The sequence below is a fragment of the Zingiber officinale genome, chromosome 1B (assembly GCF_018446385.1).
Source record: "Zingiber officinale cultivar Zhangliang chromosome 1B, Zo_v1.1, whole genome shotgun sequence".
Lineage (NCBI taxonomy): Eukaryota > Viridiplantae > Streptophyta > Magnoliopsida > Zingiberales > Zingiberaceae > Zingiber > Zingiber officinale.
This window is the reverse complement of record NC_055986.1, coordinates 25,153,347-25,165,468: the sequence shown is the minus strand read 5'-3', so window position 1 is coordinate 25,165,468 and position 12,122 is coordinate 25,153,347.

The following is a 12,122-nucleotide window of genomic DNA, read 5'->3' as shown; positions in this document are numbered from 1 at the left end:
GTGAGTCTTTGGAAGACTCAGGACCCCTCTTCTAGAGAGGAGAGAGACCGCATGGATCAGATCCCTTATGCTTCAGCCATAGGATCTATCATGTACGCCATGCTATATACTCGACCTGATGTCTCGTATGCTTTGAGCATGACGAGCAGATACCAGTCAGATCCAGGTGAAAGTCACTGGATAGCGGTCAAGAATATTCTTAAGTACTTAAGAAAGACTAAAGAATATTTCTTGATATATGGAGGTGATGATGAGCTAGTTGTAAAGGGTTACAGTGATGCTAGTGTTGGTTGCTACTCGGAAAACCTATAGGTTCCACTGTACAAAAATTTTGTACAAAGGTCTGAACCTTTTCCTAGCTACCATGTGTTCTTTTAAATTAAATTTTGGATCGCCTGCGGAACTTAACACGTTTGATCCAAAACTTAATCTATTTGTTCTTTTAGGTTTTGACTTGGATCTCCTGCGGAACTTAACACGTTCGACCCAAGTCTCCTTAAGTTATTAATTCCATTAAATATTAATTTCCATAAAATGTTCCCAGTACTGACGTGGCGAGGCACATGGCCTTCTTGGATATGGGAGCAACCACCACCGACTAGACAAAACCTTTAATAGAAAGCTAATATTTAATTTCCTAAAATAACTTTAGGTTAACCAAAGAGAACAATCAAATCACAAGGAAAAGAAAAACAAAAGAACACAACTTGAAAAACATATTCGAAATTCTAGAACGTAAGCCTCTTGTATTTGGTATTATTTCCATAAATAACTAGCATGATGCGGAAATAGAAATTACTAGTTATACCTTGTAGAAAAACCTCTTGATCTTCTACCGTATTCCTCTTCTAACCTCGGACGTTGTGTGGGCAACGATCTACCGAGATGAGAAACCACCAACCACCTTCTTCTCCTCCAAGCAAGGTTCGGCCACAAAGGAAGAACTTCACCAAAGAAGAAAATCAAAATACTAACCAAGCTCCAAGAGATGCTAGCTTTCTCTCCTTCTTCTTCTTCTTCAAGTAGTATCCGGCCACCACAAGAACTCCAAGAGAGATGAAGTATTCGGCCACCACAAGAGGAAGAGAGGGAGAGGGTAATGGCCGGCCACAACACCAAGGAAAAAGGGAGAGAAAACAATAGAGGTTGTATCTCATGAAGGCACCCCTACCCCTTCTTTTATATTCCTTGGCCTAGGCAAATTAGGAAATTTATTTACAATAAAATTTCCTTAATTTCCTTGACATGATTTATTTGAGAAAAATAAAATAAAATTTCCCAAATAAACTCTAATGGCCGGCCACATCAAGAGGAAGCAAATTGGACAAGTTTCAATCAACAATTAAAACTTTCCTTATTTGTTTCCGGAAATTTTAAAAAATAAAATTTCTCTTTAAAAATCTCTTCATGGTTGATAAAAGGAAATTTCTATAATTTTAATTTTATCAACATGTGAATAATTTTTAAAGAGAAAATAAAACATCTTTCCAATCTACAAATAAGGAAAGAGATCTAATCTCTTTCTTTAATCTTTTGTAGATCTTTTACAAGAGAGATATTTTATTTTTAATTCTCTTTAAATTATATCTTCCACATAATAATAAAAATTAAAATTAAATTTCTTTTTAATTTAATTTGGCCGGCCCTACTAGCTTGGGTTCAAGCTAGGGCCGGCCACTTTACCTAGGCCGGCCCTAGCTTGTTCCCAAGCTAGCTTGGCCGGCCCCTATTGGGTGGGTATAGAAGGTGGGTATAGGTGGGTATAGAACTCTATAAATAAGAGGCTACGATAGGGACCGAGAGGAGGAATTGGTTTTGGTCTCCCGATAAAATTAAGCATCCGTGTTCGCCCAACACACAACTTAATTTTATCAATGATAATTCATTCCACTAGAGAACTATCATTGAACTACCGCACCAATCCCAAATTACAATTTTGGGCTCCTTCTTATTATGAGTGTGTTAGTCTCCGTGTTTAAGATATCGAATGTCCACTAATTAAGTGAGTTCTGACAACTCATTTAATTAATGTCTAAGTCCAAGAGTAGTACCACTCAACCTTATCGTCGTGTCGGACTAAGTCCACCTGCAGGGTTTAACATGACAATCCTTATGAGCTCCTCTTGGGGACATTATCAACCTAGTATCTCTAGGACACAGTTTCCTTCTATAATCAACAACACACACTATAAGTGATATCATTTCCCAATTTATCGGGCTTATTGATTCATCGAACTAAATCTCACCCATTGATAAATTAAAGAAATAAATATCAAATATATGTGCTTGTTATTATATTAGGATTAAGAGCACACTTCCATAATAACCGAGGTCTTTGTTCCTTTATAAAGTCAGTATAAAAGAAACGACCTCAAATGGTCCTACTCAATACACTCTGAGTGTACTAGTGTAATTATATAGTCAAGATAAACTAATACCTAATTACACTACGACCTTCTAATGGTTTGTTCCTTTCCATTCTGGTCGTGAGCTACTGTTTATAATTTATAAGGTACTGATAACATCATCTTCTGTATGTGACACCACATACTATGTTATCTACAATATAAATTAAATGAACAACTACAACCAAATGTAGATAATTAGACCAAATGTGATTCTTTATTCATAATGAATGTTTACAAAGCTTAGGCTTTCAGTATACACTCCAACAATCTCCCACTTATACTAATGACTAAGCTGCCATATCTTCTACCATACATCTGATTCCCATTCCCTCCACATGCCGATCGAAAGCTTTCGCCGGAAGGGCCTTAGTGAAAGGATCTGCCGCTGATGCAAGCTTGGCGATGACAACTTCTCCTCGCTTCTCAATATCTCGTATCAGGTGGTACTTGCGCTCTATATGTTTACTTGCCTTATGAGCTCGTGGTTCCTTCGAGTTTGCAACTGCACCGCTATTATCACAATAAATTGTGATGATTTTGGGCAAACGAGGAATCACATCTAAGTCCATTAGAAAGTTCACGAGCCATACTTCTTTAGTTGCCTCGGAGGCTGCTACATACTCGACTTCCATGGTTGAGTCAGAAGCGTATTTCTGAACACTCCATGAAATGGCTCCACCTCTAAAGTAAACACATAGCCCGATGTAGACTTACTGTTATCCCTATCTGATTGGAAATCCACGTGTAACCCACGGGAGCGGATCGTCTGCTTGGTAAACTAGCATATAATCTCTAGTCCTTCTCGGGTACTTTAATATATGCTTTACCGCGATCAATGTCCTTGTCTAGGGTTACTCTGATATCTACCACGGCAAAACAGATATCGGGTCTCGTACATAGCATTGCATACATTAGGCTTCCTACAAACGAAGCAAGGAACGCTTTCATGTCCTCTATCTCTTTGATGTCTTTGGAGACATCTCTTTAGATAAAGCTACTCCATGTCTAAAAGGTAAGAAACCTTTCTTGGAATCCTGCATGCTAAAGCGAGCAAGGATTGTATCTATATATGAAGCTTGGGATAGACACAACATTCTTTTCTTACGATCCCTTATAACTTTGATCCCAAAAATGTGTGACATTCTCCTAAGTCCTTCATATCAAATTGTTTGGACAACCATACCCTTACGTCGATAATACCTTGACATTGTTGTCAATTAACAAAATATCATCTCGTATAGTACAAGAAATACCACCACGTTTTTACACTTCTTGTATACACAAGATTCATCCGGACTTTGAATAAATCCATATGGTGGATTACTTCATTAAATCGGATGTTCCAAGACCTTGAAGCTTGTTGGTCCATAAATGGACCGATTGAGCTTGCACACTAGATGCTCTTTGCCTTTTTCAATGAACCCTTACGGTTGCTTCATATGGATGTTCTCTTCAAGACTTCCATTAAGGAAAATCTTGACATCCATTTGCCAAATCTCATAATCCATATGAGCGAATGGATAAGAGTATCCGGATAGACTTAAGCATAGCTACCGGTGAAAAGGTCTCCTAATCGATTCCCTTCTTTTGAGTGTACCCTTTTGCAACAAGCCTAGCTTTGAAGGTTTCTACCTTCCATCATCCCTCTTTTCCTTTTGTAGATCCACTTGCATCCAACTTTTACACCATCGGTGGTTCTACAAGCTCCGAGACCTTATTAGAGTACATAGACTCTATTTGAATTCATCGCCTTTTGCCAAGATCTTGCATCCATATCTTGGAGTGCTTCGTCATAATGGGGATCGGTTCATGCAGGGATCAAGTCCAAGACTCTCCCAAAACATGAATCTCTCGGGTGCCTCACAACCCTCCCACTCGACGAGGCACTATGCGTGGTTGTGTATCATGTGACACGTGTTGCGGTCTCTTGTGGTACTTCATCTTGTCTTGTTGGTGCTGAAGTAGACATGTCCTCTAAGTTCTTCTAAAACGACTTTACTCTCGGGCTTGTGATCCATTATATAGTTTTCTTCTAAAAGCGGGCATTGGTGCTAACAATGACCTTACGGTCTTTAGGACTATAAAATAAACCACCTTTCGTTCCTTTGGGATATCCTACAAACACGCGAACTTATGACGAGATTCTAACTTATCAGCATCTGGTTTCAGCACATGTTTTGGACTACCCCAAATCCGAATATGTCTTAGGCGGGTTTTCGCCCATTCCACAATTCTATGGGAGTAGAAGAAGCTGATTTAGAAGGTACTAAGTTGAGAACGTATCTTCTTGTTTCCGTAAAACAAATTTGGTAATCTGAATAACTCATCATCGATCTAACCATCTCCATAAGAGTCATATTCCTTCGTTAGCTACACCATTCTGTTGGGGTGTTCCAGGTGCGAACAATTGGGATTGAATCGACCTCGATAAGTAATTCCTAAACTCTCCTAAAGGTATTCGCCACCACGATCGATCGTAGTGTCTTGATACTTTACCTAATCGTTTCTCCACATCGACCTTGTATTCTTTGAACTTGTCAAAGCATTCGGACTTGCGCGCATTAGGTAAATGTATCCATATCTTGAATAATCGTCTATGAAAGAGACAAAATATTCAAAACCTCCTCTTGCCAGGACAGACATAGGACACAAATCAGGGTGAACCAACTCTAACACTTCTTTGGCTCTATACCCTTGGCCTTGAATGGCCTCTTGGTCATTTTACCTTCTAAGTAAGATTCACAAGTTGGAAAATTTTCCAACTCTAATGAACTCAAAGTCCATCGGCTATAAGCCTCTGAATCCTACTTAAATTAATATGACCAAGTCTTAGATGCCAAAGATATGCTTGGTTCATTTCAAGGTTCTTTTCTCTTATTAGAATTAGAAGATGAGTTATAAATTTCCATGTTTTGCTTTGTGGAAGAAATTGGATTTAAAATATACAAATTGCCAACTAATGCACGAGCAGATAATCACTTTATTTCTTTTAATAACTACATCGTTCTTGAAAGAACTGAATATCCATCTAAAACAGTTTAGAAACTGAAATTAAATTCTTTCTAAAGCGGGTACATAAAGACAATTTCTTAAACCAAATTTCTATTTCTACTAAAAGACAAGTAGGCGTCCCACTGCTGCCACCTTAGTAGCATTGCCCATGTGACAGTAATCTCCCCTCAGATAGTCGTCGGGTTTCTGGAACCCCTGCAAGGAATTGCAGACATGATCATGGCTCCGTATCTACACACCAGGTCTTGGTAGATAACACCGCTAAACATGTTTCAACAACTAGAGTATGAGATATACCTTTGTTTTGGTTCTTACGAGGACGATCCGCCCAGACCGCTTGCAGATGAAGCACTTGCCCTTGACTTCTTCATTCCAACTTGTACACTGAGATTTATTCACTTTCTTTCCTGAACCGGTTTGTTTCTTCTTCTTCTTTCCTTTCGATTTAGAAGTAGAACCATTTCGGCATAGTGAATTTGAGCATTGTGACGAAATGACCCTTCTGCTGCTGAAGTTACGTCAGTAGTTCCCTAATGAATAAATCCTTTTATTCATATTATAGTTCGGGAGGGTCAAAACTTCTAGGTAGGGTTTGGAGGATCATATCGATCGGGTTTCCCATCAATTTCTCCTCCAAGGATGCGTATTTCGTTCGGATAAGCCATCATCTTTAGGATATGATCCCTTACAGAGTACCCACTTGCATGGTGGTCGTCATTATCTTTCTCATGGCTTCTTGCCTAGAAGCCCTATCCGATGACCAAAGAGTTCCTTGAGATTGTTCATGATATCATAGGTTGTTGTAATCTTGATGTTGCAATACATTTGACTTTGAAGCCAAATGTAACACCGCCATCTCATCTGCTTTACCCATTTCTATGATATTCAATCTCCTCTTGGGTAGATTCACGATGGGTGCATCAGGACAATGCTCGATCAATACAAATTTATAGCTTTCAGCAGTAAGAACAATGTCCGGGTTTCTTTTCCAATCTATGTAGTTAGGTCCATAAGTCTATTTTGTTGAAGTATGATGGACGATGGGTTGAAAGACATCCTAAGAATCACAAATAACTTTTGGTCGGAACTCTAAATTTAGAATAATATTGATTCCTCAAACAATACTATTTTAAATTAACCAACACCTCATAACACCGTGAATTTTGTATGACACGTTAGTGTGGACGTATACAATTTCAACATTTGTAAAAGGAGGGTTTTAACCCATTAATTTTATTATCTTGTCAACCTAACTTTTTGACAAATAAAATTAATAGTTGGTATTATTTGGTCACACAAATAATAACAGTGACTCCGTTGGGGAGGATACTATTAGATGCGTCTAAGTGTACACCATTACTTGACACTAAGTCCATTAATAAGATTATGCCCTTTCCGTTGGGGAAGATCACACGCTCTTGATTAACTTCTTATAGTCATCCAAAAATAGAAGTCTGTTCTAGTGATCCGCAAACAAGCTCATCCGTTATGGAGGAAGGCACTCAGAGCCAACGCGCAAGCTTGTTTGCATCACTTACAAACCAGTAATGGAGACCATGGGATTTTAAAAATCCCTCTCCCACTTAGTTATTTATAAATGAGAAATTTTAACTATGCTAGCCTACTAAACTTGTAAACTAACATGCACACACAGCACAATATAAAAGCAATAAATAGAAAATTTAATTTTCAACTATTATGGCTTTTATCTCTAATTGTCCTCCGTGTGTTGTCATCTCTGTCATATTTGGCCACCGCCTCCGGGTCTAACTGTCGCATCCATCTTGCTCCTAGTTCCGCTGCGCCTCTGGTCCTTACAAGGTTCCATGCTTTGCAAGATTCGATCCGCGACATAAATAGAATTTTACATTTTTGATCCTATATTCCATAAAAGGAATGTACATGTATCTAGATCAAAAATAAAATCCTAATAAAACTAAATCACTCCTTGTATTTTAATACAATCATGCACACACATATAAATTGCCCTTGACATGTCCAAGGGTCCAATCACACATAATTAACTAAAAGTCATAATAGTTGGATCCTGCATCCACAAAGTTAGCACATCCTACTATTATCCCTAAATTATGTATGACATGTGCATAATTAAACTAAATACCAAATACACAGAGGCAAAACCCTAGCTCCGATACCAATTGTTGGTTGCTACTCGGAAAACCTATAGGTTCCACTTGTACAAAATTTTGTACAAAGGTCTGAACCTTTTCCTAGCTACCATGTGTTCTTTTAAATTAAATTTTGGATCGCTGCGGAACTTAACACGTTTGATCCAAAACTTAATCTATTTGTTCTTTTAGGTTTTGACTTGGATCTCTGCGGAACTTAACACGTTCGACCCAAGTCTCCTTAAGTTATTAATTCCATTAAATATTAATTTCCATAAAAGGTTCCCAGTACTGACGTGGCGAGGCACATGGCCTTCTTGGATATGGGAGCAACCACCACCGACTAGACAAAACCTTTAATAGAAAGCTAATATTTAATTTCCTAAAATAACTTTAGGTTAACCAAAGAGAACAATCAAATCACAAGGAAAAGAAAACAAAGAACACAACTTGAAAAACATATTCGAAATTCTAGAACGTAAGCCTCTTGTATTTGGTATTATTTCCATAAATAACTAGCATGATGCGGAAATAGAAATTACTAGTTATACCTTGTAGAAAAACCTCTTGATCTTCTACCGTATTCCTCTTCTAACCTCGGACGTTGTGTGGGCAACGATCTACCGAGATGAGAAACCACCAACCACCTTCTTCTCCTCCAAGAAAGGTTCGACCACAAAGGAAGAACTTTACCAAAGAAGAAAATCAAAATACTAACCAAGCTCCAAGAGATGCTAGCTTTCTCTCCTTCTTCTTCTTCTTCTCCAAGTAGTATCCGGCCACCACAAGAACTCCAAGAGAGATGAAGTATTCGGCCACCACAAGAGGAAGAGAGGGAGAGGGTAATGGCCGGCCACAACACCAAGGGAAAAAGGGAGAGAAAACAATAGAGGTTGTATCTCACGAAGGCACCCCTACCCCTTCTTTTATATTCCTTGGCCTAGGCATATTAGGAAATTTATTTACAATAAAATTTCCTTAATTTCCTTGACATGATTTATTTGAGAAAAATAAAATAAAATTTCCCAAATAAACTCTAATGGCCGGCCACATCAAGAGGAAGCAAATTGGACAAGTTTCAATCAACAATTAAAACTTTCCTTATTTGTTTCCGGAAATTTTAAAAAATAAAATTTCTCTTTAAAAATCTCTTCATGGTTGATAAAAGGAAATTTCTATAATTTTAATTTTATCAACATGTGAATAATTTTTAAAGAGAAAATAAAACATCTTTCCAATCTACAAATAAGGAAAGAGATCTAATCTCTTTCTTTAATCTTTTGTAAATCTTTTACAAGAGAGATATTTTATTTTTAATTCTCTTTAAATTATATCTTCCACATAATAATAAAAATTAAAATTAAATTTCTTTTTAATTTAATTTGGCCGGCCCTACTAGCTTGGGTTCAAGCTAGGGCCGGCCACCCAATTTTATACCTAGGCCGGCCCTAGCTTGTTCCCAAGCTAGCTTGGCCGACCCCTATTGGGTGGGTATAGAAGGTGGGTATAGGTGGGTATAGAACTCTATAAATAAGAGGCTACGATAAGGACCGAGAGGAGGAATTGGTTTTGGTCTCCCGATAAAATTAAGCATCCGTGTTCGCCTGAACACACAACTTAATTTTATCAATGATAATTCATTCCACTAGAGAACTATCATTGAACTTGCACCAATCCCAAATTACATTTTGGGCTCCTTCTTATTATGAGTGTGTTAGTCTCCTGTGTTTAAGATATCGAATGTCTACTAATTAAGTGAGTTCTTGACAACTCATTTAATTAATGTCTAAGTCCAAGAGTAGTACCACTCAACCTTATCGTCATGTCGGACTAAGTCCACTGCAGGGTTTAACATGACAATCCTTATGAGCTCCTCTTGGGGACATTATCAACCTAGTATCTCTAGGACACGGTTCTTCTATAATCAACAACACACTATAAGTGATATCATTTCCCAATTTATCGGGCTTATTGATTCATCGAACTAAATCTCACCCATTGATAAATTAAAGAAATAAATATCAAATATATGTGCTTGTTATTATATTAGGATTAAGAGCACACACTTCCATAATAACCGAGGTCTTTGTTCCTTTATAAAGTCAGTATAAAAGAAACGACCTCAAATGGTCCTACTCAATACACTCTGAGTGTACTAGTGTAATTATATAGTCAAGATAAACTAATACCTAATTACACTACGACCTTCTAATGGTTTGTTCCTTTCCATTCTGGTCGTGAGTTACTGTTTATAATTTATAAGGTACTGATAACATCATCTTCTGTATGTGACACCACATACTATGTTATCTACAATATAAATTAAATGAACAACTACAAACAAATGTAGATAATTAGACCAAATGTGATTCTTTATTCATAATGAATGTTTACAAAGCTTAGGCTTTCAGTATACACTCCAACAGCTAGCTTCCAGACCGACCAGGATGATTATCGATCGCAGTCAGGGTTCGTATTTCGCATAAATGGTGGTGCTGTGAGCTGGAAGAGTTCGAAGCAGGACACAGTAGTTGATTCTACGACAGAGGCTGAGTATATTGCTGCATCAGAGGCAGCAAAGGAGGCAGTTTGGATTCGCAAGTTCGTCACTGAACTTGGAGTGGTTCCTAGCATTGCTGACCCTATTGAGCTCTATTATGACAACAATGGAGCTATAGCACAGGCGAAGGAACCTCGCTCACACCAGCGGACCAAACATATACTACGGCGCTTCCATCTCATTCGAGAGATTATCGAGAGAGGAGATGTGAAGATTTACAGAGTACCCACAGAGGCAAACATCGCAGATCCCTTGACCAAGGCTTTGGCATAGAGGAAGCATGATGGTCACACTAGGTCATTGGGGCTTAGAGCCTACACTGATTGGCACTAGTGCTAGTGGGAGATTGTTAGCTAGAGCCCTAGAGCCAATCATTTTATGATTGTATTATGGACTTGTTGTATCATATTCTATATAAAAAAAGGCATTTGGTTTTTGGTTATTATACTTACTTGTATTTGTGCCAAATAAACTAAGTATAATAACGTCCTTGAGTAGAAGGTTCTTACATATATCAATCGGTTAGCTGAACCAATAGTGAGATGATATAGGGAACACTACTCTTAATCATTCCTAGTCGAGTATTAACATTCAGGGACAATGTTAATGCAATAAGACTTGCATGTAGGTCAACTCGATGACTTGATCTCACAAGTCATAGATATAGAGATATCAAGTTGACACATGAGTATGCATTAGAGAATGTATACTGAATGAGCCATGAGAAAGTATCATGGATCGTTATATGAGTGTCATATACTTTCTCATGTGGCTATTAGTATGACTACTAGTCCTTGGACCTGAAGTCACCATGGATCCCTACATAAGGAGTTATATACTTTGGTTTCGTCAAACATCACCCGTAACTGGGTGGACTATAAAGGCGATTACTGGGTATGTAACGAATTATGCAAAGGGATGTGAGTGATGTAGATGGGATCTATCCCTCCTATATGACGGGAGAGACATCGATATTCTTGATAGAGTGAGACCACGAAGTGCATGGCCATGCCCAAATGAGTCAATATGAGATATTGAGCTCATTTGATCGAGTGAGTCTACTTGGAGTTCAAGATTTAGATTGATCAGAGGATGACACAGTCTATGCCTCACATTGATCAATCTAGATGTCTAGGATAGAAGGACACTTGTCATATATTGTGAGGAGTCACAATTAGTAGTCACAAGGTGATGTTGGATCTCAACATTCTTGTAACTTGGGTAGCAATGATGTATTGCTAGATGCCGCTCATTGCTTATGTTTCTAAAGGAGTTTAGAAACATTCCCAACGTTACAAGAACCTATTAGGTCACACACAAAGAACAAGTGGATGGAGATTAGGTTCATATGATGAACCAATTGGATTAGGTTCATATGATGCACCAAAGATTGGATTCGGATTAATTCAAATTAGACTTATTGAGTTAGACTCAATTAGATTCAATTGTTGAATGAGTCTAATTTAAATTTGATTCATTGAGTCAATTTATATTAATAAATTGAGATTCATTAAATTAAAAAATTGACTTGAATCAAAGGTTGGATTTAACTCAACAAGGAAGAAAATTGGTCAATTTTGACTTGACCAAATGGAAGTTGAAACATCAAGTTTGACTTGATGTATTGCCACATCATGAAGGTTGACTCATCCTACATGGCATGACTAACCTTGCCATATCATCTCCACCTCATCATGGTGTGCCACCTCATGGAGGTTACACATCACATTCCATTTAATGTGGCCGGCCACATTAATGAGGGGAGTTACAAGATGTGGCCGGCCACACTAATGTGGGTGGAGGTTTTGTTTTGTGGCATTGATGTGTGTTCATTGTGGCATCTTCTTCCTTGTGTTCTTCCTCCTCCTTTGCTACTGTTGCCGTGGGTTTCAAGGAAGGAAGAAGAAAGGTGAGTGAATCTAATCCAAGAAGAAAGGTTAGTGAAAGTCACATAGAGTTTTTAGAGGAGTGTGTTCTATTCTTTTCTTTTCTTCATCTTCCAATCCTATCCGA